The 22,043-nt window shown below is 54.6% G+C and overlaps 1 long non-coding RNA gene across 1 annotated transcript; it reads right to left on the reverse strand.

Moving 5' to 3' along the window:
• Nucleotides 1-9,032: 9,032 nt before the first annotated feature.
• Nucleotides 9,033-11,263, reverse strand: LOC135307283 (uncharacterized). The gene is made up of 4 exons (XR_010367987.1): nt 11,187-11,263; nt 10,764-10,877; nt 10,201-10,366; nt 9,033-9,675 (listed from the first exon to the last, which is right to left on the reverse strand). It is a non-coding gene; the product is annotated as an uncharacterized LOC135307283 (long non-coding RNA).
• Between the last annotated feature and the right edge of the window lie 10,780 nt (nt 11,264-22,043).

Below are 22,043 nucleotides of genomic sequence, written 5' to 3' on the forward strand. Positions count from 1 at the left end.
TGGCTAAAGCTGCACAGGGGCCTTAGGAACTCTTGGCTGGCTCCTGCTCCCTCTTTCCATGCCCTTTGCATCATCCCTGGAGGGGCTGCTGGAGCAGCCCAGGGCCCTGGGGCTCTCTCTCACTCCCACAGCTGAAACTCTTGCTAAAGCACTGGGGAAAACTGCAGCAGGCAATACCACAACTACCGCTCTATCCCTCCATCCCTCCTGCATTTTCTCCCGCCCTTTCTACATGCTTCTGTCTCTCCATCACTCTTTTCCCCTGGGACAAATCCCATAGCCCAAGGGCACATATCCAGGCCCTCTCAGGACACACTGGAGCCTTACTCTCCCCCTCTGTCCTTTCCCCACCGTGGGCACCCCATGCAGTCACTTCCAGGTTTCAGGAAGTGTCTCAGATGCAGGGACCCCAGCAGGACTGCTCAGTACCCGAGTGCCCTGAGCCTGCTCGGGATAATTCCCCTGGGCTGTGCCTGTCTTGTCTGAGCTGTGCCCGCACTGCCAGACAGCAGAGATGTCTAAAAGATGAGCTAAAGCCTCAGCAGGGCTCAGGCCCAGAGGCACAGCAATTACCTCCTGGGCCTGTGCCTGGCATCGCCTCTCTTCCTGTAGCAGAGGCTGGCACAGAACCACTGCTTCCTTCGGGAAACGTCGCCTTCTGCCCAGCCTCTCCATCCACATCTGGAGAAAGGAAGAGGGACAGCTGGATCAGGTGGGGCTGTTCCCCATTGGGGAGGTGGCATCTTTAGGAGGGAATGCTTGTCAAAGACATCACTAAGAATCAGGAAAATTCCTATAAACTTTTTGGGCAGGCCAGGGCCCTCACTTCTCCAAACAGGTGCCCTTTCTGTTCTACCCGGTGAGTGGAAAATTGCAATGGGGATCTCAGGCCCGTGGTGAAGTTTGGGCCGCCTGTCAGCTGATGCCAAATGCCATCCTGCTGAGGCTGGGCAGAAGCTGCAGCCAGGCCAGGCTGGGAAGCAGCCCTGCAGGGCGTGAAAGCAGCAGCGGGGCAGCGAGGCTGCCATGGATTCCTTCCCGCTGTGCTGGGCACGGCGTGTCCAGATGTGCAGCCAAAGGCCCCGGCTGCTGAGTCCCAGGGGCAGCATGAGGGAAATGTACCAACCTTGTCCTCCCGCCTGCTGCATTTCCTTCAGCATTTGCCTCATGTTTTTGGATGGCTCATGGGGTTTCTGGTGTCCTGTAGCTTTGTTCTTTCCCCTCGGAGGACCTTAGAGCAACATCGTTCCAATTCCCAGGAATGGATCCCACAAAACCAGTGCTCAGCCTGTGGGGTCATCAGGCAGACACCACTCACCCCTGCGACGGGAGCTGGGCTTTTGTGCAACATCCACCAATGGACCTGGGAAAGTCCTCCCTGCAGACACACCTGTAACACAACAGCCACAGAAGCTTCTGCCATCTCTGCTGATCTGCACGGGCACCACTGAGCCGCAGGAGCGGTGAGGGGATCGTGCAGGGCGAGGGCACACACGTGCATGGTTCTGTGCTGGCACCTGCAGCGATGCCTCCCTGGCCCAGCTTTGGGCTCTGAGCTGGCAGCTCTCCCAGGGGAAAGGCCTTGACCTACCCTCAGCATCTCCCAGAGCCTCAGTCCTGGACGTGGGTTGGGAAGCTGCACCACCTTCACCAGCAGGTTCAGCTGCAAAGAAAGGCAGGACAGAAGAGCTCCTGTGGCACTGCAGGAGATCCTCAGGCTGCCCACAAGGCTCAGTTCCGGGGCACAGCCCTGGGCCTGGTCCCTTCCCTCTCTGCTCTTCTCTTCTCTGTGGCTGCACAGAGCACATGGAAGGACACACTGGCATTGCACACGGGAGGAAGATGGACAGCTAAATGCTCCTTCCTCCCACTGACAGTGATCCTGTGGGATCTTTCAGGGCTCCTGAAGGGCAAGGTTTGCTGAATACATCAACCTTCAGAGGAAATTATGGGAAATGTTACAAGTAATCTCTTGCTGGATTGACACTATTATTCTGTCAGGAAAGGTACATTGAGGACTTGCCTCCAGCATCTGGCCTGGTTTTCAAATCATCATTCACCAGCATTTCCAAATAATCCACGTCACGATCCACATCTGGAATGGAACACAGACCAGAACCATATCCAATGTGTGCTGGGATCCCCTTCTGCCTTAGAGAACTGGGCACTGGAGGGCGGTTGGGTAAGGCCGTGGGGGACAGATGTGAATAGACAAGGCCAAAACTGCACAGCGGCTGGCTCTGGTCACTCTCCAGCCTCTTTGCAGGCCCTTTGCAACATCCCTAGAGGGGTGGCTGGAGCAGCCCAGGGCCCGTGGGTGCTGTCTCCCTCCCACAGAGGAAACCCTCCCCAAAGCACTGGGCAAAACCATCCCCAGCGCTTCCCAGGGAGCAGGGAGCGCTGTCCTGGGAAATGGGGGGCCAGGCTGCCGGCTCACCTGCTCCCCGCGCTTGCAGTGGAGCAGCCTGGGCAGCCCTGGCAGGCAGGGCCACGACCAGGAGCAGCAGGAGTAGGAGGCGCAGAGCAAGGGCCATGGTGCCTTGCCCTCTGCCAGTCCCACAGCTCTTGCTGCCACCGCTGTCCCGACACCGCTGTCCCAAGGTCAGCACCGCTGCTGCCACCGCCGCTGCTGCTGCAACAGTTGTGCTCAGGGACTGACTGCTGGCTCCTTGTGCTGCTGTGCAACCACGGGGCTCTGGCACCTCTGGCACCTCTGTGACCTCAGGGCCTGCTGTGAGCTCAGCCTGCTGTGACCCCAGAGCCCTGCTGTGAGCTCATGGCCTCAGCTGTACCCCCAGAGTGTGCCCCCATCTCTATGAATGGACTGCCCTGATTGTAAATGTTTTGCTTCATCAAAGGGCCATTCCTCAGTGAAACCTTATTTTTCACCTGCTGACATTGGTGGCCAGGCTGTGTCCCTGGAGATGCTCAGAATTCTTACAGAATTCACAGAATGACCAGGTTGGAAGAGACCTTTAAGATCATCCAGTCCAACCCATGTCCCAACACCACAACTAAACCATGGCACCCAGTGCCACATTCAGTCTTTTTTTAAACACATCCAGGGATGGTGACTCCACCACCTCCCATGGCAGGCCATTCCAGAACTTTATCACTCTTTCTGTGGAAAATATTTTCCTAATATCCAACCGACATTTCCCTTGATGCAGCTTGAGACAGTGTCCTCTGGTTCTGTCAGCGCTGCCTGGAGAAAGAAACCATCCCCACCTGACTACAACTACCCTTCAGGGAGCTGTGGAGTGATAAGGTCACCTCGGAGTCTCCTTTTCTCCAGGGTAAACACCCCCAGCTCCCTCAGTCATTCCTCACCAGGGCTTGTGCTCCCAGCCCCTCACCATCCTTGTTGCCCCCTCTGGATGTGCTCGAGCGACTCAATGTCCTTCCCAAACTGATGGCCCAGAACTGGACACAGCACTCGAGGTGCGGCCTCACCAGTGCCAAGAACAGGGACAGAATGACCTCCCTGCTCCTGCTGGCCACGCTCTTCCTGACACAGGCCAGGAGCCATTGGCCTCCTTGGCCACCAGGCCACACTGCTGGCTCATGTTCAGCTGGCTGTGACCAGTGCCCCCAGGTGCCTTTCTGCCTGGCCACTGTCCAGCCACACTATCCCCAGCCTAGAACACTGCAGGTGCTTCTTGTGGCCAAAGTGCAGGACTGGGCACTTGCACCTACTGAGCTTCATCCCACTGGACTCTGCCCATCGCTCCAACCATTCCAGGTCTCCCTGCAGAGCCCTCCTACCTTCCGACAGATCAACACACTCTCCCAGCTTAGTGTTGTCTGCAGATTTGCTAATGAAAGACTCAATCCCCTCATCCATGTTGTCAATAAAAGCATTGAGCAGAGCTGGCCCCAGCACAGAGCCTGCAGGGACACCTCTGGTGACTGGCTGCCAGCTGGGTGCAGCACCGTTCAGCACCCCTCTCTGGGCCAGCCATCCAGCCAGTTCTGAGCCCAGCAAAGAGTGTTCCTCTCCCAGCCCTGGGCTGCAGCTTTTCCAGGAGTGAGCTGTGGAAGACAGTGCAAAGGCCTTTCTGCAGTCCAAATAGACACATCCACAGCCTTTCCTGCATCCATCAGGCAGGTCACTTGCTCATGAAAGGAGATCAGGTTGGTCGGACACGACCTACCCCTCCTAAACCCCTGCTGGCTGGGTCTGCTACCCTGGCCATCCTGTAAGTGCTGCGTGATGGCACTCAGTATAAACTGTTCCATCACCTTACTGGGTACTGAGCTCAGACTGACTGGCCTATAATTACCAGGATCCTCCTTACCACCCTTGTTCTACATGGGCGTCACATTGGGCAGCTTCCAGTCACCTGGAACCTCACCAGTGAGCCAGGACTGCTGGTAAATGATGGAGAGCGGCTTCAGCAGCTCATCTGCCAGTTCCCTCATCACCCTGGGGTGGATCCCATCTGGCCCCATACATTTAGGAACATCCAAGCAGCTCAGCAGTTCTCTGACTGCCTCCTCTTGGCTAACAGGGGGCCCATTCTGCTCCCTGACACCATCTACCAGCCCAGCAGGACACTTGTCCTGAGGACAAGTCGTCTTCCTACTAAAGACTGAGGCAAAGAAGGTGTTCAGCGCCTCTGCCTTGTCCTCATGGGCAGTTGCTAAGTTCCCTCCCACATCTAATAAAGAACAAAGGTTGGTCTTACCCTTCCTTTTCCCGTTGATATATTTGTAAATACATTTTTTTTTATTATCCTTTACAGAAGTCACAATTTTAAGTTCAAACTGAGCTTTGGCCTCCCTAATTTTGTTTCCTACATGCTCTAGCAGCTCCTCTAAATACTTCCTGAGAGACTTGACCCTCCTTCCAAAGATGATACGTCCTCTTTTTATTCCTAAATTCCTCCAAAACCTCCTTGCCCATCCAGGCTGGGTGTTTGCCTCATTGGCTCATCTTTCGGCAGCCAGGGACAGACTGTTCCTGTGCCCTCAAGATCTCTGTTTTGAAGCATGCCCACCCTTCCTGGACTCCTTTGTTTTTAAGGGCTGCTTGCCAAGGAACTCTCTGAAGAAGTCTCCTAAACAGGCCAAAGTCTGGCCTCTGGAATTCATGTGTACAAGTCTTCTTGATGTTCCTCCTGTTTTCACAAAATACCAAGAATTCTTGATACATTGGTGTTCCCCTGTCTGAGACATAACACACAACAGACCCCTCATGTTTCCTCAGAAAAACAGCCTTGTTTATTATCAGGAGTGTTCTTTTCTAGCCCACTCAAATCTCCTGGGCCGAGACAGCTCATTGGTCTATCTGTGTGCCCCCAGACTCTGAACCAAGACAATGTCTGCATCCTAGGAGAGTTCCCATTGGATGTGAGCTTCTGTCAGTCAAACACAGAGGCTAGTTCATGGAGCTGAGCTGGACTGCTTCTTAGAACTTGATTAATGCTGACTACAGATCAGCTTGCAATGCAACAAATTCCATCATTTCATGATCACTATGCCCGAAGCGGCCTCCAGGCACCACATGTCCCCCCAGCCCACCTCTATCTGCAAAGAGCAGATCTAACATAGTCCCTCCCCTGCTGGGCTCACCCACCAGCTGCAACCAACAGTTGTCCTCCACACACTCTACAAATTGCCTGTGCTGCTTTTTTTCTGTTGAATTAAGTTCCCAGCAGATGTCTGGCAAGTTGAAGTCGCCTACAAGAAGAAGGGCTGATGATCCTGAAACATCCTCTAGCTGTTTATAGAATGAGTTGTCCACCACTTCTTCCAGGTTGGGTGGATGATAACAGACTCCCAGTAGGATGTCAGCCTTGTTGGCCTTCCCCCTCATTCTCACCCATAGGCATTCCACCTCATCATCATTAGTTTCAATATCCATGGTGTCCAAAGCCTCCCTAATACAAAGAGCCACGCCTCCACCTCTTCTCCCTTTCCTGTCTCTCCTGAAGAGCTTGTAGCCATCCAGTGTAGTGCTCCAGCCATGTGAGGCATCCCACCACGTTTCTGTGATGGCAATGACATCACAGCTCTGCTGCTGGACCATGGCCTCCAGCTCTTGCTGTTTGTTACCCATGCTGTGTGCACTGGTATCCATGCACCTCAGCTGGGCTGCTGATTTCATCCCTAACTCAGGCTTTCCAGCCTTGGGCCTGCTTCCAGACAGCCCAGCTGCATCCCGTTCCCTCTTCAAACCTAGTTTAAAGCCCTCTCAACAAGTTCTGCAAGCTCATCAGCTAAAAACCTTCTGCCATTAACAGAGAGATGGAGCCCATCTGGTTCCAGCAGGCCAGGTGCCATAGAAGCTGCAGCATGATCAAAGAATCCAAAATTCTGCCAATGCACCAGCCCTTGAGCCACTTGTTGATGATACGAGCTCTCCTATTGCTTTCACCATTTTTCTCAGCCACCAAAGGGACTGAGGAAAAGACTACCTGTGTCCCTGTCCTATCAACCACTTGTCCCTGTGCCCTAAAGTCCCTTTCAATGGTCCTGACACTCCTCAGTCTCATCACTGCCAGCCTGGAGTTTCAGCAGTGGATAATAATCAGAGGACTGAATGAGCCCAGGAAGTCCCTGAGGAATATCCTGCACCTGGGCCCCAGGGAGGCAGCAGAGCTCTCTGTGGGGTGGGCCCGGTTGACATGGGGCCCTCTGTTCCCCTCAGAAGGGAATCACCCACCACGATTACCTTTCTTTCCTTTTTGATGTTAGAGGTGGCAATCCATGTTACAGATTAATCATAACTGGGAGATTTTCTGGGCAGATAATTTTCTTCTTAATCATTTGGCTGACTCTCTAGATCCAGGGGCTCATACCTATTCTGAAGTGGCCCCTGGCTAGGGGACGGGGGTCGGGAGGGATTTTTATCATAACCTCCCCGTTCAGGGACCATTTCCACTCCCCTTCATCTACCAGGTGTCCTTCTCTTGCCTGACAGTGTGCAGCATAGGAGTCCTGTGACTCTTGCTGGGCCTCCCGTAAGGATGGAAGGGCTGAACTCCACCAATCTATTTCCCTTTCACTTTCCCTGATACTCCTTAGTCTTTAAACTTCCTCCCTAAGCTCGGCCACCAGTGAAAGGACATCATTCACCTGTTCACACCACAGGCAGCTTTTCTCCACACTGCCCCCTGAAACCACTGCTGAGTCAAACACTCTGCACAGGAATGGGCCAGGACAGACACATCCTTTTTGGAGGGTTCCATCTAGTTACATGCACTTGTACTAACTACAGTTTTCGATTGCGTAAAAACCACTACTCCCAGAAACCCCAAAACCAAGCAACCAACAGAAACACTGCAAACAAGACACGGTAAACCTCCCAAGCAAGAAAACCTGCAACCCTGCCTGCTTGCCCTGCCTGTGCACACTGCCTCGTGAATTGTCCCTCAGAGACATGCCAGGGCCCTGTTTGCCCACTGCTGTTTGCCACAAACCCTAGAGGCCTCTTTTAATCCGCCCGCTAACCAAGGAGGGAGGAAGCTGCAGCCCATCCCTGCGTAACTCACAGGCTCTTGATGGCTTCCCTCTTTTCCTGGGCATGCCACTGGAGGAGGTCCAGGCCCAGATGGTCGCAGGGAAGGAAATGTCCCTCAGCCCAGGGACGCTCAGCATGGGCTGCCCCATCCTCCCCGGGGCCCCGCCACTGGTCACAGCAGCCCCTGCCTGGCTCCTGCCTGCCCACACCGTGGCCATCCCCAGCTGCCCCTGGGCACGGAGCTCAGCCAGTGCTGATCCTGGCTGGGCTTTGCTGCTGCTACCACCCGCACACTGGGGTGACAGCTCCATCTCTTTAGTGCAAGAGAAGAGCTGGGCCAAGCCCTGCCCACCTTCAGTAGGGGCCAGAGAGCAGGGCCAGTGCCTTCAGGGGGAGAGGACCTTGTCTGGCTGGAGGCAGCATCTGCACAGCAACAAGCTGTTAAAGCAGCTGGCACAGGGACATCGGGCATGGGCATGGAGATGTGCCATGTGATTAGAGGTCCAGTTCTCCCTCAGGTTTTGGCAGGACATATGAAGGTGTAAAGATACAACTGTGAAAGAGGCCATGGCGAGTGATACAGTGAACAGAGGCTCTGCTATACCGATCATGCACTGCTTGTGCCAGTCCTGCAAGGAGAAAATCATTGGGATTCATCAAAGTGGAATCAGGGCATGTGTTCCTGTCTTGCTTTGAACCTCTGCAAGATCCATAGGGAGAGTGAGCCCATGCTGTGCTGCACTGCTGAGCTGGCAGCACGGTGGATACGGGCAGGACGTTCTCTGTTTCCCCCAGAGCTGGGGCCTGCAGGCACCTTGCCGGCCCTTGGCACAGGCTGTGCCAGCCAACAAAGCCCAGCAGGCCGGGAGGAGAGCCCGGGGGCAGCGCAGCTGCTTGGGCAGTGGCTGCTGCCAGGGACAGGGGCCAAAGGCATCCCTGAGCAGCCCCTGCCAGCCCTGGCCCTCCCTGCCCCGTGACAGCTCCCCCAGCCCCAGGAGACAGGGTTGGGCCCTGTCTCGACACACTGGAGCCTTGCTCTCCCACTCTGTCCTTTCCCCACCATGGGCACCCCATGCAGTCACTCCCAGGTTTCGGGATGTGTCTCCCATGGAGGGACCCCAGCAGGACTGCTCAGAACCCGAGTGCCCTGAGCCTGTTTGGGATAATTCCCCCGAGCTATGCCGGTCTTGTCCAGGCTGTGTAAGACTAAACATTAAGAATTAAAGGCAATTTTGCTTTTTATTGCCAATGTGTCAGAAGATTCTAGTTTCCCTGACTATAAAACTACTTGGACAAATACAGAAGTATTGGAGGAAAGGGGAACAAATACGTGGTGTCCGTATTCTGTGAAAAACGTTTCTCAATGCTACAAAGGAAAAAACATATGTAAATGTTTCAAAATGAAAGACAAAGATAACATGAGGGTGCTGTTGGTTCGAATGAGTCCCATGCCCAGCTGCTGCCTGCCCATGCCTGGCTGTGCCCAGACGAGCAGCTCCGCCAGTGCTGGTGGTAGCACACAGACACCTGAGCTGAAGCTGGACTCAAGCCTGTGATAGATGAGTAATGTGACAGTTGACTCTCACAATTAAAGGATAAATATCATGTATATATGTTAAGAGAAGTTTTATACATTTATAGATATGTTTTACCCCCTGTTGTGTTGTTATCTTGGGATTACCTGAGTTTGGGACATTTAAGAGGGTCACCTTGCTAGGACAGCAGTACATGACCTCCAAGTGAGATGTAAGGAAGTAAACTCCACTACTGGACATCAAAGAAGGAGTCGATGGACTGAACTTTAAGAAGGGTAAAAGTGTTAAAAGGTGAAACCTCCATTGTGTGGATGAGCACATGGTGGAAAAAATCCTCTACTCCCGGCGACGTAACATTTTCCCTATTGGGTTTATTGTAAAAATTTTAATAAAGTTTTAATAAACATTTAAAATTTTTAGAAGTAAATACAACTTTTTCAACATTCCATTCCCTGGCTAGAGGGCTGCATCTCCTGTCCTGGATGGAGAGCAAGGTCAGTCCCTTTGGGGAGAGAAGATTCTGTTCTGGGTGGTGGTGGCAGCATATTTCCAGCAATAAGCTGGTAATGCACCTGAGGAAGGGACAATGGACACTGGCACGGAGATGCAAGATGACAGGCCCAGTTCTCCATGGCTGAGGCCTTTGGCCGGTCTTGTGAAGTTCCAGAGGTGCTCCTGTGGAGAGAGGAGGTGGCTGAGGCCCCAGCTGCCAGTGGCACACAGGGACCCTGGTGCACAGCAGGGCCCAGAGCTGGCAAGGCTCCCCAGCACGGCTGGAGCTGCTGGCACAGCTGGGCCCAGCTGGACAGCTGCCCCTCAAGGCCCCGGGCAGCAGGGCACGGCTCTGGGCAGGGTCCCTGGCCAGGAGCGGGCCTCAGAGCGCCTCTGCCTTTCAAGGGCAACCTCGGCCCTGCTCTTTCTCCTCCCCACCTCCCTCTGCCTCTGCCCCGTGCCCCTGGGGCTGCTCTTGGCCAGGCAGCCTCAGTGGGAGCCAGCTCTGGCTGCAGCCCCAGCGGGGCCCCCAGGACAAGGCCCAGCAATTGAGAGGCCAATGGAAGCACTGGGCAGCAGCAGAACCCTCAGCAGAGTTATTTGGAGAACCATGGACTGGCCACAACTCCACTGCAGCCTCAGTGGGAATGCTTCCTGTCCACATTAGACTTTCAAAAGAAGCTCATTCAGGGAAAGGTGTCCACTCACCGTTTGTTCTTCCAGCAATACCAGATTCTGACACAGCACAACATGACAATAAGGTCCAAAAAAAGCAGGCCTGCCATGAATCCTAGCCAGCAGCCTGCTCCCTTACAGAAGCCTCTTCTGAGGCCCTTCTGGGCATCAGGAACACGTGTTGTGGTGCCGGCTGCATCTGTGGGAGCGATGGGGAGTGTGAGCCCGTGCTGTGCTGCACTGCTGAGCTGGCAGCACGGTGGATATGGGCAGGACGTTCTCTCAGGACCCAGCGCAGCCCCTGCCCAGTCGGGAGCCAGGGCTGGCTCTGGCCCTGGGCTGGCGTCAGGGCTCCCGCTCGGGGCTGCTCCTGTGCCTTGGGCCTCTGGGCACTCAGGGCCAGCTCCGCAGCAGCTGCAGCGCCAGGGACGTTGCTGCACCAGTCCCGTTTCCCCGGGGCTCTGAACGAGCTCCAGAGGCCTGGAAGCCGAGGCGCCTCCAGCTTTGGCTGCTGTCGGGCTGGGCAAGGGCAGGCCCTGGGGGAAGAGCTGCTGCCACACAGCCCCAGCTAGGGCTGAGCCCGGCACAGCAATTACCTGCTGTGCCTGTGCCCGTGTCTGGCATCGCCTTCCTCCCTGCAGCAGGGGCTGCCCATGGGGAAATGCTTCCTCCAGGATGTGCCTCCTTCTGCACAGATGTTTGGTCCATCACTTCAGACAGGAAAAAGGACAGTTGGATTAGGTGGAAGAGTTCCTGATTTGGATGCCGGCATCTTCAGGATGTCATGTGTGTTAAACATGGGGATACGTTTCAGAAAATGTCTTGGCTTTCATGGCAGGGTCAGGGCTCTCCCGTTTCCAAACAGCTGCCATGCCTGAGCCACAGGAGCGGTGAGGGGATCGCGCAGATCGAGGGCACACACGTGCATGGTTCTGTGCTGGCACCTGCAGCGATGCCCCCCTGACCCAGCTTTGGGCTCTGAGCTGGCAGCTCTCCCAGGGAGGAAAGTCTTGACCTACCCTCAGCATCACCCAGAGCCTCAGTCCTGGACGTGGCTTGGGAAGCTGCACCACCTTCACCAACAGGTTCAGCTGCAAAGAAAGGCAGGACAGGAGAGCTGCTGTGGCACTGCAGGAGATCCTCAGGCTGCCCACAAGGCTCAGCCCCGGGGCACAGCCCTGGGCCCGGCCCCTTCCCTCTCTGCTCTTCTCTGTGGCTGCACGGAGCCACATGGAAGGACACACTGGAATTGTACACGGGAGCAAGATGGACAGCTAAATTCTCCTTCCTCCCACTGACAGTGATCCTGTGGGATCCCTCAGGGCTCCAGAAAGGAGCAGGGCAAATTTGCCATATTCCATCAACCTTCAGATGATCTTAAGTGAAAGGGCAAATGTATGAGCTCTTGCCACCTGCTCACTGTGTATTCTCTCAGGAAAGGTACATTGAGCACTTGCCTCCAGGATTTCCCATGAGTCTCAAGCCATAATCCAGCAGGTTTCCCAGATAATCCATGTCTTGATCCCAACCTAGAAGTTTGCAAAGATCAGAAGGATTTCCATGATGTGCTGGGATCCCCTTCTGCCTCAGGGAACTGGGCACTGCATGTAGGTCGGGTAAGGCCATGGGAGCCAGATGTGAATGGACAAGGCCAAAGCTGCTCAGGGGCCTGGGGAGCTCTGGGCAGGCTCATGGTCAATCCCTACCCTCTTTGCAGGCCCTGTGCAACATCCCTGGAGAGGTGGCTGGAGCAGCCCAGGGCCCGTGGGGGTTCTCTCAGTCACACAAGGAAAATGCTCCTTTAATCTCTGGTGAGAACTGCAGTAGGTAGTGTTGCAAGTATACCTCGCAAACTCTCTCCTGCCTGTCCTCCCAGCCGCCCTTCCTCCATCTGCTGGGACAGCTCCCACAGCCCAAGGGCACAGAGTCAAGCCCTCTCAGGACACACTGGAGCCTTGATCTCTCTCTCTGTCCTTTCCCCACCATGGGCACCCCATGCAGTCACTCCCAGGTTTCGGGACATGTCTCCCATGGAGGGACCCCAGCAGGACTGCTCAGTACCCGAGTGCCCTGAGCCTGCTCAGGATAATTCTCCTGGGTTGTGCCCTCACTTCCAGGCAGCAGAGACAGCAGGCCAAGTCTCAGCAGGGCTCAGACCCAGAGGCACAGCAATTACCTCCTGTGCCTGTGCCTGGCATCGCCTCCAGTCCTACAGCAGAGGCTGGCACGGAACCACTGCTTCCTTTGGGAAACGCCGCCTTCTGCCCAGCCTCTCCATCCACTTCTGGAGAAAGGAAGAGGGATGGCTGGATCAGGTGGGGCTGTTCCCCATTGGGGAGGTGGCATCTTCAGCAGGCAGTACTTGTGAAAGTCATGGTTAAGGAATCCACACAAATTTCTGGGTAGGCCAGGGCCCACTTTCATGATATAACACCCGCCCTTAGTGATCATCCTGGAGACTATGAAATTTCAGGGGATCTCAGGCCAGTGGTGCAGTTTGGGCTGCCTGTCAGCTGATGCCAAATGCCTTCCTGCAGAGGCTGGGCAGAAGCTGCAGCCAGGCCAGGCTGGGAAGCAGCCCTGCAGGGCGTGAAAGCAGCAGCGGGGCAGCGAGGCTGCCATGGATCCCTTCCCGCTGTGCCGGGCACGGCGTGTCCAGATGTGCAGCCAAAGGCCCCGGCTGCTGAGTCCCAGGGGAAGCATGAGGGAAATGCACCCACCTTGTTCGGCTTGCAGTAATTCTTTCACCATTTGTCCCGTGATTTTGAGTGGCTCATGGGGTTTCTTGTGACCTGTAGCTTTGTTCTTTCCCCTCGGAGGACCTTAGAGCAACAGAGTTCCATTTCCCAGGAACAGATCCCACAAAAGCAGGGCTCAGCTGGTGAGGTCAGCAGGGACACACTACTCACCCCTGCGATGGGAGCTGGGCTTGCGTGCAACATCCACCAAAGGACCTGGTAAAGTCCTCCCTGCAGGCACACCTGTAACACAACAGCCACAGAATCTTCTGCCATTTCTGCTGATCTGCACGGGCACCACTGAGCCGCAGGAGCGGTGAGGGGATTGCACAGGGCGAGGGCACACACGTGCATGGTTCTGTGCTGGCACCTGCAGCACTGTCAGGATATTGTTAAGAAAGGCACAGGGACAACTTGCCTCCAGCATTCTTCAAGAGTCTTAAACCATCATCCAGCAGGGCATCCAAATAATGCAATTTGCCATCCCAATCTAGAAGGGAGCACAGATCAGAACCATTTCCCTGGTGTGTTGTGGCCCCCTCTGCCTCAGATAACAGGGCACTGCAAGTGGGTTGGGTAAGGTTGTGGGAGCCAGATGTGAATGGATGTGGCCAAAGCTGCACAGGGGCCTCGGGAGCTCTGGGCAGGCTCCTGGCCAATCCCCATCCTCTTTGCAGGCCCTGTGTAACATCCCTGGCGAGGTGGCTGGAGCAGCCCGGAGTGCATTTGGGCTCTCCCACTCCCAGAGCTAAAACTCTTGCTAAAGCACTAGTGAAAAATGCACCAGGCAGTGCCACAATCATCCCTCCCTCCCTCCCTCCCTCCCTCCCTCCCTCCCTCCCTCCCTCCCTCCCTCCCTCCCTCCCTCCCTCCCTCCCTCCCTCCCTCCCTCCCTCCCTCCCTCCCTCCCTCCCTCCCTCCCTCCCTCCCTCCCTCCCTCCCTCCCTCCCTCCCTCCCTCCCTCCCTCCCCCCTCTCTCCCTCCCTTCCTAATTTCTTCTCTCCCTCTATTCCTCTTCCCCCTGAAATTCCTCCCTGAATGGAAAGGACATAACCAGGCCCTCTCAGGACACACTGGAGCCTTCCTGTCCTGCTCTGTCATTTCCCCACCATGGGAATGCAGTCACTCCTAGGTTTCAGGATCTGCCTCCCATGCAGGGACCCCAGCAGGACTGCTCAGTACCCGAGTGCCCTGAGCCTGATCGGGATAATTCCCCTGGGCTGTGCCAGTCTTGTCCGGGCTGTGCCCGCACTGCCAGGCAGCAGACAGGGCAGCTCAAGCCTCAGCAGGGCTCAGGTCCAGAGGCACAGCAATTACCTCCTGGGCCTGAGCCTGGCATCGCCTCTCTTCCTGCAGCAGAGGCTGGCATGGAGCCACTGCTTCCTTCAGGAAACGCCGCCTTCCGTACAGCCTCTCCATCCACTTGTGGAGAAAGGAAAAACAACAGCTCATCAGGTAAGACTGATCCCCACTGGAGGGGTGGCATCTTCAAGAGGCAATTCTTGTCAAAGACATAAACATCCTAGGTAGCACAGGGCCCACTTTCATCAAAACACCCGCCCTTAGTGATCCGCCTGGAGACTGCAAAATCGCAGGGGACCTCAGGGTGGGCAAGGCCTGTGGTGCATTTTGGGCTGCCTGTCAGCTGATGCCAAATGCCTTCCTGCATAGGCTGGGCAAAAGCTGCAGCCAGGACAAGCTGGGAAGCAGCCCTGCAGGGCGTGAAAGCAGCAGCGGGGCAGCGAGGCTGCCATGGATCCGTTCCCGCTGTGCCGGGCACGGCGTGTCCAGATGTGCAGCCAAAGGCCCCGGCTGCTGAGTCCTAGGGGAAGCATGAGGGAAATGTATCCTCCACAGCATCATTCCAGATCACTCGGCATCTTCTCCATGTGTTTGGATGCCTCCAGGGACTTACTGTTCCTTCTGGGTTTGTTCTCCATTCTCAGGGGACCTTAAGAGGAATATTTCTATTTCCTTGGAACGGATCCCACAAAATCAGGGCTCAGCCTGTGGGGTCAACAGGGACACACTACTCACCCCTGCCATGGGAGCCAGGCTTCTGTGTAGGGGTCAGCAAAGGAGCTGGAAAAGTCCTCCCTGCAGACACACCTGTAACACAACAGCCACAGAGGCTGCTGCCATCTCTGCTGATCTGCACGGGCACCACTGAGCCGCAGGAGCGGTGAGGGGATCGTGCAGGGCGAGGGCACACACGTGCATGGTTCTGTGCTGGCACCTGCAGCGATGCCCCCTGGCCCAGCTTTGGGCTCTGAGCTGGCAGCTCTCCCAGGGAGGAAAGTCTTGACCTACCCTCAGCATCTCCCAGAGGCTCTGTCCTGGACGTGGGTTGGGAAGCTGCACCACCTTCACCAGCAGGTTCAGCTGCAAAGAAAGGCAGGACAGAAGAGCTCCTGTGGCACTGCAGGAGATCCTCAGGCTGCCCACAAGGCTCAGCCCCGGGGCACAGCCCTGGGCCCGGCCCCTTCCCTCTCTGCTCTTCTCTGTGGCTGCACTGAGCACATGGAAGGACACACTGGCATTGCACACGGGAGGAAGATGGACAGCTAAATTCTCCTTCCTCCCACTGACAGCGATCCTGTGGGATCCCTCAGGGCTCCAGAAGGGAGCAGGGCAAATTTTTCAGTCTTTCAACCCGGACAGAACCTTGAGGAAAGTGGCATGAATGAGCTCTTCCCACATAGACACTGATTATTCTATCCGATAAAGAGAAATTCAGAACTTGCCTCCAGCATTTTCCAAGATCTTTAAAGTGTCATTCACCAGTACTTGCAAATAATTTATATGGCCATCCAAATCTAGAGGGAGCAGAAATCATAACTATTTCCATGCTGCGTATTATCCCCTTCTGCCTCAGGGAGCTGGGTACAGGAAATGGGCATCAGGAAAGGCCATGCGAGCCAGATGTGAATGGACATGGCCAAAGCTGCACAGAGGCCTGGGGAGCTCTGGGCTGGCTCCTGGCCACAATCCACCCTCTTTCCCTGCCCTGTGTAAAATTCTGGGAGAGGAAAGGGAAATGGGGCTGCCCAGGACCCATTGGGACTCTCTCCCTCCCACAGAGGAAACCCACCCTAAAGCCCTGGGCAAAACCATCCCCAGCGCTTCCCAGGGAGCAGGGAGCGCTGTGCCGGGAAAGGGCAGCCAGGCTGCCGGCTCACCTGCTCCCCGCGCTTGCAGCGGAGCAGCCTGGGCAGCCCTGGCAGGCAGGGCCACGGCCAGGAGCAGCAGGAGTAGGAGGCGCAGAGCAAGGGCCATGGTGCCTTGCCCTCTGCCAGTCCCGCAGCTCTTGCTGCCACCGCTGTCCTGTCACCGCTGTCCCAATGTCAGCACCGCTGCTGCCAACGCCGCTGCTGCCGCAACAGTTGTGCTCAGGGACTGACTGCTGGCTCCTTGTGCTGCTGTGCAACCACGGGGCTCTGGCACCTCTGGCACCTCTGTGACCTCAGAGCCTGCTGTGAGCTCAGCCTGCTGTGACCCCAGAGCCCTGCTGTGACCTCATGGCCTCAGCTGTACCCCCAGAGTGTGCGCCCATCCACATGAATGGACTGCCCGGATTGTAAATGTTTTGCATTATCACAGGTCCATTTCTCACAAAAAACCTTATTTTTCACCTACTGACATTGCTGGCCAGGCTGTGTCCCTGGAGATGCTCAGAATTCTTACAGAATTCACAGCATGACCAGGTTGGAAGAGACCTTCAAGATCATCCAGTCCAACCCATGTCCCAACACCACAACTAAACCATGGCACCCAGTGCCACATTCAGTCTTTTTTTAAACACATCCAGGGATGGCGTCTCCATCACCTCCCCTGGCAGGCCATTCCAGAACTTTATCACTCTTTCTGTGGAAAACATTTTCTTAATATCCAACCTACAGTTCCCCTGATGCAGCTTGAGACTGTGTCCTCTGGTTCTGTCAGTGCTGCCTGGAGAAAGAAGCCAACCCCCCTTGACTACAACTACCCTTCAGGGAGCTGTGGAGTGATAAGGTCACCTCGGAGTCTCCTTTTCTCCAGGGTAAACACCCCCAGCTCTCTCAGTCATTCCTCACCAGGGCTTGTGCTCCCAGCCCCTCACCATCCTCGTTGCCCCCTCTGGATGTGCTCGAGCGACTCAATGTCCTTCCCAAACTGATGGCCCAGAACTGGACACAGCACTCGAGGTGCGGCCTCACCAGTGCCAATTACAGGCACAGAATGACCTCCCTGCTCCTGCTGGCCACGCTCTTCCTGACACAGGCCAGGAGCCATTGGCCTCCTTGGCCACCAGGCCACACTGCTGGCTCATGTTCAGCTGGCTGTGACCAGTGCCCCCAGGTGCCTTTCTGCCTGGCCACTGTCCAGCCACACTATCCCCAGCCTAGAACACTGCAGGTGCTTCTTGTGGCCAAAGTGCAGCACTGGGCACTTGCACCTACTGAGCTTCATCCCACTGGACTCTGCCCATGCCTCCAACCATTCCAGGTCTCCCTGCAGAGCCCTCCTACCTTCCGACAGATCAACACACTCTCCCAGCTTAGTGTTGTCTGCAGATTTGCTAATGAAAGACTCAATCCCCTCATCCATGTTGTCAATAAAAGCATTGAGCAGAGCTGGCCCCAGCACAGAGCCCGCAGGGACACCTCTGGTGACTGGCTGCCAGCTGGGTGCAGCACCGTTCAGCACCCCTCTCTGGGCCAGCCATCCAGCCAGTTCTGAGCCCAGCAAAGAGTGTTCCTCTCCCAGCCCTGGGCTGCAGCTTTTCCAGGAGTGAGCTGTGGAAGACAGTGCAAAGGCCTTTCTGCAGTCCAAATAGACACATCCACAGCCTTTCCTGCATCCATCAGGCAGGTCACTTGCTCATGAAAGGAGATCAGGTTGGTCGGACACGACCTACCCCTCCTAAACCCCTGCTGGCTGGGTCTGCTACCCTGGCCATCCTGTAAGTGCTGCGTGATGGCACTCAGTACAAACTGTTCCATCACCTTACTGGGTACTGAGCTCAGACTGACTGGCCTATAATTACCAGGATCCTCCTTACCACCCTTGTTCTACATGGGCGTCACATTGGGCAGCTTCCAGTCACCTGGAACCTCACCAGTGAGCCAGGACTGCTGATAAATGATGGAGAGCGGCTTCAGCAGCTCATCTGCCAGTTCCCTCATCACCCTGGGGTGGATCCCATCTGGCCCCATAGATTTATGAACATCCAAGCAGCTCAGCAGTTCTCTGGCTGCCTCCTCTTGGCTAACAGGGGGCCCATTCTGCTCCCTGACACCATCTACCAGCCCAGCAGGACACTTGTCCTGAGGACAAGTCGTCTTCCTACTAAAGACTGAGGCAAAGAAGGTGTTCAGCACCTCCGCCTTGTCCTCATCTGCACTTCCTAAGTTCCCTCCCACATCTAATAAAGAACAAAGGTTGGTCTGACCCTTCCTTTTCCCGTTGATATCTTTGTAAATACATTTTTTTTATTATCCTTTACAGAAGTCACCATTTTCAGTTCAAACTAAGCTTTGCCCTCCCTAATTTTGTTTCCTACATGCTCTAGCAGCTCCTCTAAATACTTCCTGAGAGACTTGACCCTCCTTCCAAAGATGATACGTCCTCTTTTTATTCCTAAATTCCTCCAAAACCTCCTTGCCCATCCAGGCTGGGCGTTTGCCTCATTGACTCATCTTTCGGCACCCAGGGACAGACTGTTCCTGTGCCCTCAAGATCTCTGTTTTGACGCATGCCCACCTTTCCTGGACTCCTTGGTTTTTAAGGGCTGCTTGCCAAGGAACTCTCTGAAGAAGTCTCCTAAACAGGCCAAAGTCTGCCCTCTGGAAGTCATGACATTTTTGGTTTCCTGGACCAGGAAAGTCGAAGTGATGAGACGGAAGCTGTGAGATGGATCAAAGGGAATAGGAGCAAAGCATGTATTGGGTAGTAAGTAGATTGATAATAAAATCTGGGGATGGAGGTTTGGTGTATGTCATTGTTGTAAGTAGAAGTGTCTTGAATGTAATTTTGTTCATATTTTGGAATGAAGTGTGTGTTCTCAGAGGCGAGGGGTGGAATGTCTTGGTTTGACCCGGAAGTGAGTTTTTGGAAGGGTTGTGGTCAGGCCAATCAGTGGCCAGATGTGAAACTGGCACCTGTGCTGGCCACTGAGATTTGGACACGCCTCTGAGAACACACAGGGGTTAAAAGCACAGCATTCCCAGAGGAACTTCCTCTTTGATCTGGCAGCAGGTGAGCTGGTCTGACCTCCTCCCCCTGCCCAGCTGTGTCTGGGTGGGGCAGGGGAGGCCATGCGGCCTGAGGGGAGAAGGCCAGAGGCTCCTGCAGGAGGAGGGGTGGAGGAGAACATGGGACGGTTTGGGCATCACCCCTGGGAGAGAATGGCAGAGACTGTGCTGGCTTGGAATGTGGTATCTCGTGCCGGCACCGTGGCCAGGAGGAGGAGCAGGGGGGGCAAGGTGCCCAGCCGCTGGGAGACCAGGCTGAGCTTTTAACCCTTTTAGTGTTGAAACAGTGGAAGCTGTAAAAACACTGATCTTCCCCAGCTGATAGTTTAGAGGGGATGGAAGATGGGAAAGAAGAAAAGGTTCAAGTAGGAGAAGAAAATACCAGCAGATGAGAGTGCCCCAGATGGAGGAGATGATTGAAGTGGCTTTGGCTGGACTTTTCTCTTACATAGCCACGGGCGAGACCAATTTCTTCTGATAATGCAGAGACTGCACCTTGGGGGAGGCGGTTGGCCACGGGCCAGGAATGATAAGGCCGCGAGGAGAAGTAGAGAGAGCAGAGACTGATGGGGAGGGTGTGGTGGAGCCCTCTGCCATCAGCGAAGGATCTCTGTTCCCGAGACCCAGGCCCCAGGGGAGTAAAAATATGGGGGGGACAGATATCCCAGATGGTAGGAGGCGGCCATTTCTTGGAACTGGGTGAGAAAGCATTCTTAAAAGGACCCAAGGAGCAGTCTAGGTCAGTGGACTGTGGTGAGAGCACAAAACATGGAAGGAAGATGGTCACCACGGCAGATCTTCTTCGGGCAGCTGCCATGTGTGACGCAGAAGAACAGAGGTTCCAGTGTGTTTCCAGGGGAAGCCCATGGTGTAAGAGGGAGACTTCTATCTCTTGGTGAACTGAGGGGAAGCTTGTGTGAAAGAGGGTATTAGACTGAGAAACAATGTGTTAGAGGGGATTTGAATGTTAGAGACCTAGGGGGAGGAGTGTTTTAGGAGTTTTCCATTGTGCATTGTTCTGTGTGTTTTTTTCTTTTTCCCTTATGTTCTGTGTTGTAGATTATTAAAGTGTTGTATTTTCCCTCCATCCCCAATTGGGAACTTGCTTTGTTCTGTTTCCGGGTCACATCTCACAGCAACCATTATGGAAATACACCCTTCATGGGGGCCCTGGCATTGTGCCAGGGTCAAACCATGATGTTTTTGGTTTGGTCTTCTTGATGTTCCTCCTGTTTTCACAAAATACCAAGAATTCTTGATACATTGGTGTTCCCCTGTCTGAGACATAAGACAGACCACTCATGTTTCCTCAGAGAAACAGCCTTGTTTATTGTCCAGAGTGTTCTTTTCTAGCCCACTCAAATCTCCTGGGCCGACACAGCTCATTGGTCTATCTGTGTGCCCCCAGGCTCTGAACCAAGACAATGTCTGCATCCTAGGAGAGTTCCCATTGGATGTGAGCTTCTGTCAGTCAAACACAGAGGCTAGTTCATGGAGCTGAGCTGGACTGCTTCTTAGAACTTGATTAATGCTGACTACAGATCAGCTTGCAATGCAACAAATTCTATCATTTCATGATCACTATGCCCGAAGCGGCCTCCAGGCACCACATGTCCCCCCAGCCCACCTCTATCTGCAAAGAGCAGATCTAACATAGTCCCTCCCCTGCTGGGCTCACCCACCAGCTGCAACCAACAGTTGTCCTCCACACACTCTACAAATTTCCTGGGCTGATTTTTTTCTGTTGAATTAAGTTCCCAGCAGATGTCTGGCAAGTTGAAGTCGCCTACAAGAAGAAGGGCTGATGATCCTGAAACATCCTCTAGCTGTTTATAGAATGAGTTGTCCACCACTTCTTCCAGGTTGGGTGGATGATAACAGACTCCCAGTAGGATGTCAGCCTTGTTGGCCTTCCCCCTCATTCTCACCCATAGGCATTCCACCTCATCATCATTAGTTTCAATATCCATGGTGTCCAAAGCCTCCCTAATAAAAAGAGCCACGCCTCCATCTCTTCTCCCTTTCCTGTCTCTCCTGAAGAGCTTGTAGCCATCCAGTGTAGTGCTCCAGCCATGTGAGGCATCCCACCACGTTTCTGTGATGGCAATGACATCACAGCTCTGCTGCTGGACCATGGCCTCCAGCTCCTGCTGTTTGTTACCCATGCTGTGTGCACTGGTATCCATGCACCTCAGCTGGGCTGCTGATTTCATCCCTAACTCAGGCTTACCAGCCTTGGGCCTGCTTCCAGACAGCCCAGCTGCATCCTGTTCCCTCTTCAAACCCAGTTTAAAGCCCTCTCAACAAGTTCTGCAAGCTCATGGGCTAAAAACCTTCTGCCCTGACAAGAGAGATGGAGCCCATCTGGTTCCAGCAGGCCAGGTGCCATCAAAGCTGCGCCATGATCACAGAATCCAAAATTCCGCCAATGACACCAACACTTGAGCCACTTGTTGATGATACGAGCTCTCCTATTGCTTTCACCATTTTTTTCAGCCAGCAAAGGGACTGAGGAAAAGACTACCTGTGTCCTCGTCCTATCAACCACTTGTCCCTGTGCCCTAAAGTCCCTTTCAATGGTCCTGACACTCCTCTTCTCAATCTCATCACTGCCAGCCTGGAGTTTCAGCAGTGGATAATAATCAGAGGACTGAATGAGCCCAGGAAGTCCCTGAGGAATATCCTGCACCTGGGCCCCAGGGAGGCAGCAGAGCTCTCTGTGGGGTGGGCCCGGTTGACATGGGGCCCTCTGTTCCCCTCAGAAGGGAATCACCCACCACGATTACCCTTCTTTCCTTTTTGATGTTAGAGGTGGCAATTCATGTTACAGATTAATCATAATTGGGAGGCTCTCTGGGCAGGCAATTTTCTTCTTAATCATTTGGCTGACTCTCTAGATCCAGGG

The sequence above is a fragment of the Passer domesticus genome, chromosome 9 (genome assembly GCF_036417665.1).
Source record: "Passer domesticus isolate bPasDom1 chromosome 9, bPasDom1.hap1, whole genome shotgun sequence".
In the NCBI taxonomy this organism is placed as follows: domain Eukaryota; kingdom Metazoa; phylum Chordata; class Aves; order Passeriformes; family Passeridae; genus Passer; species Passer domesticus.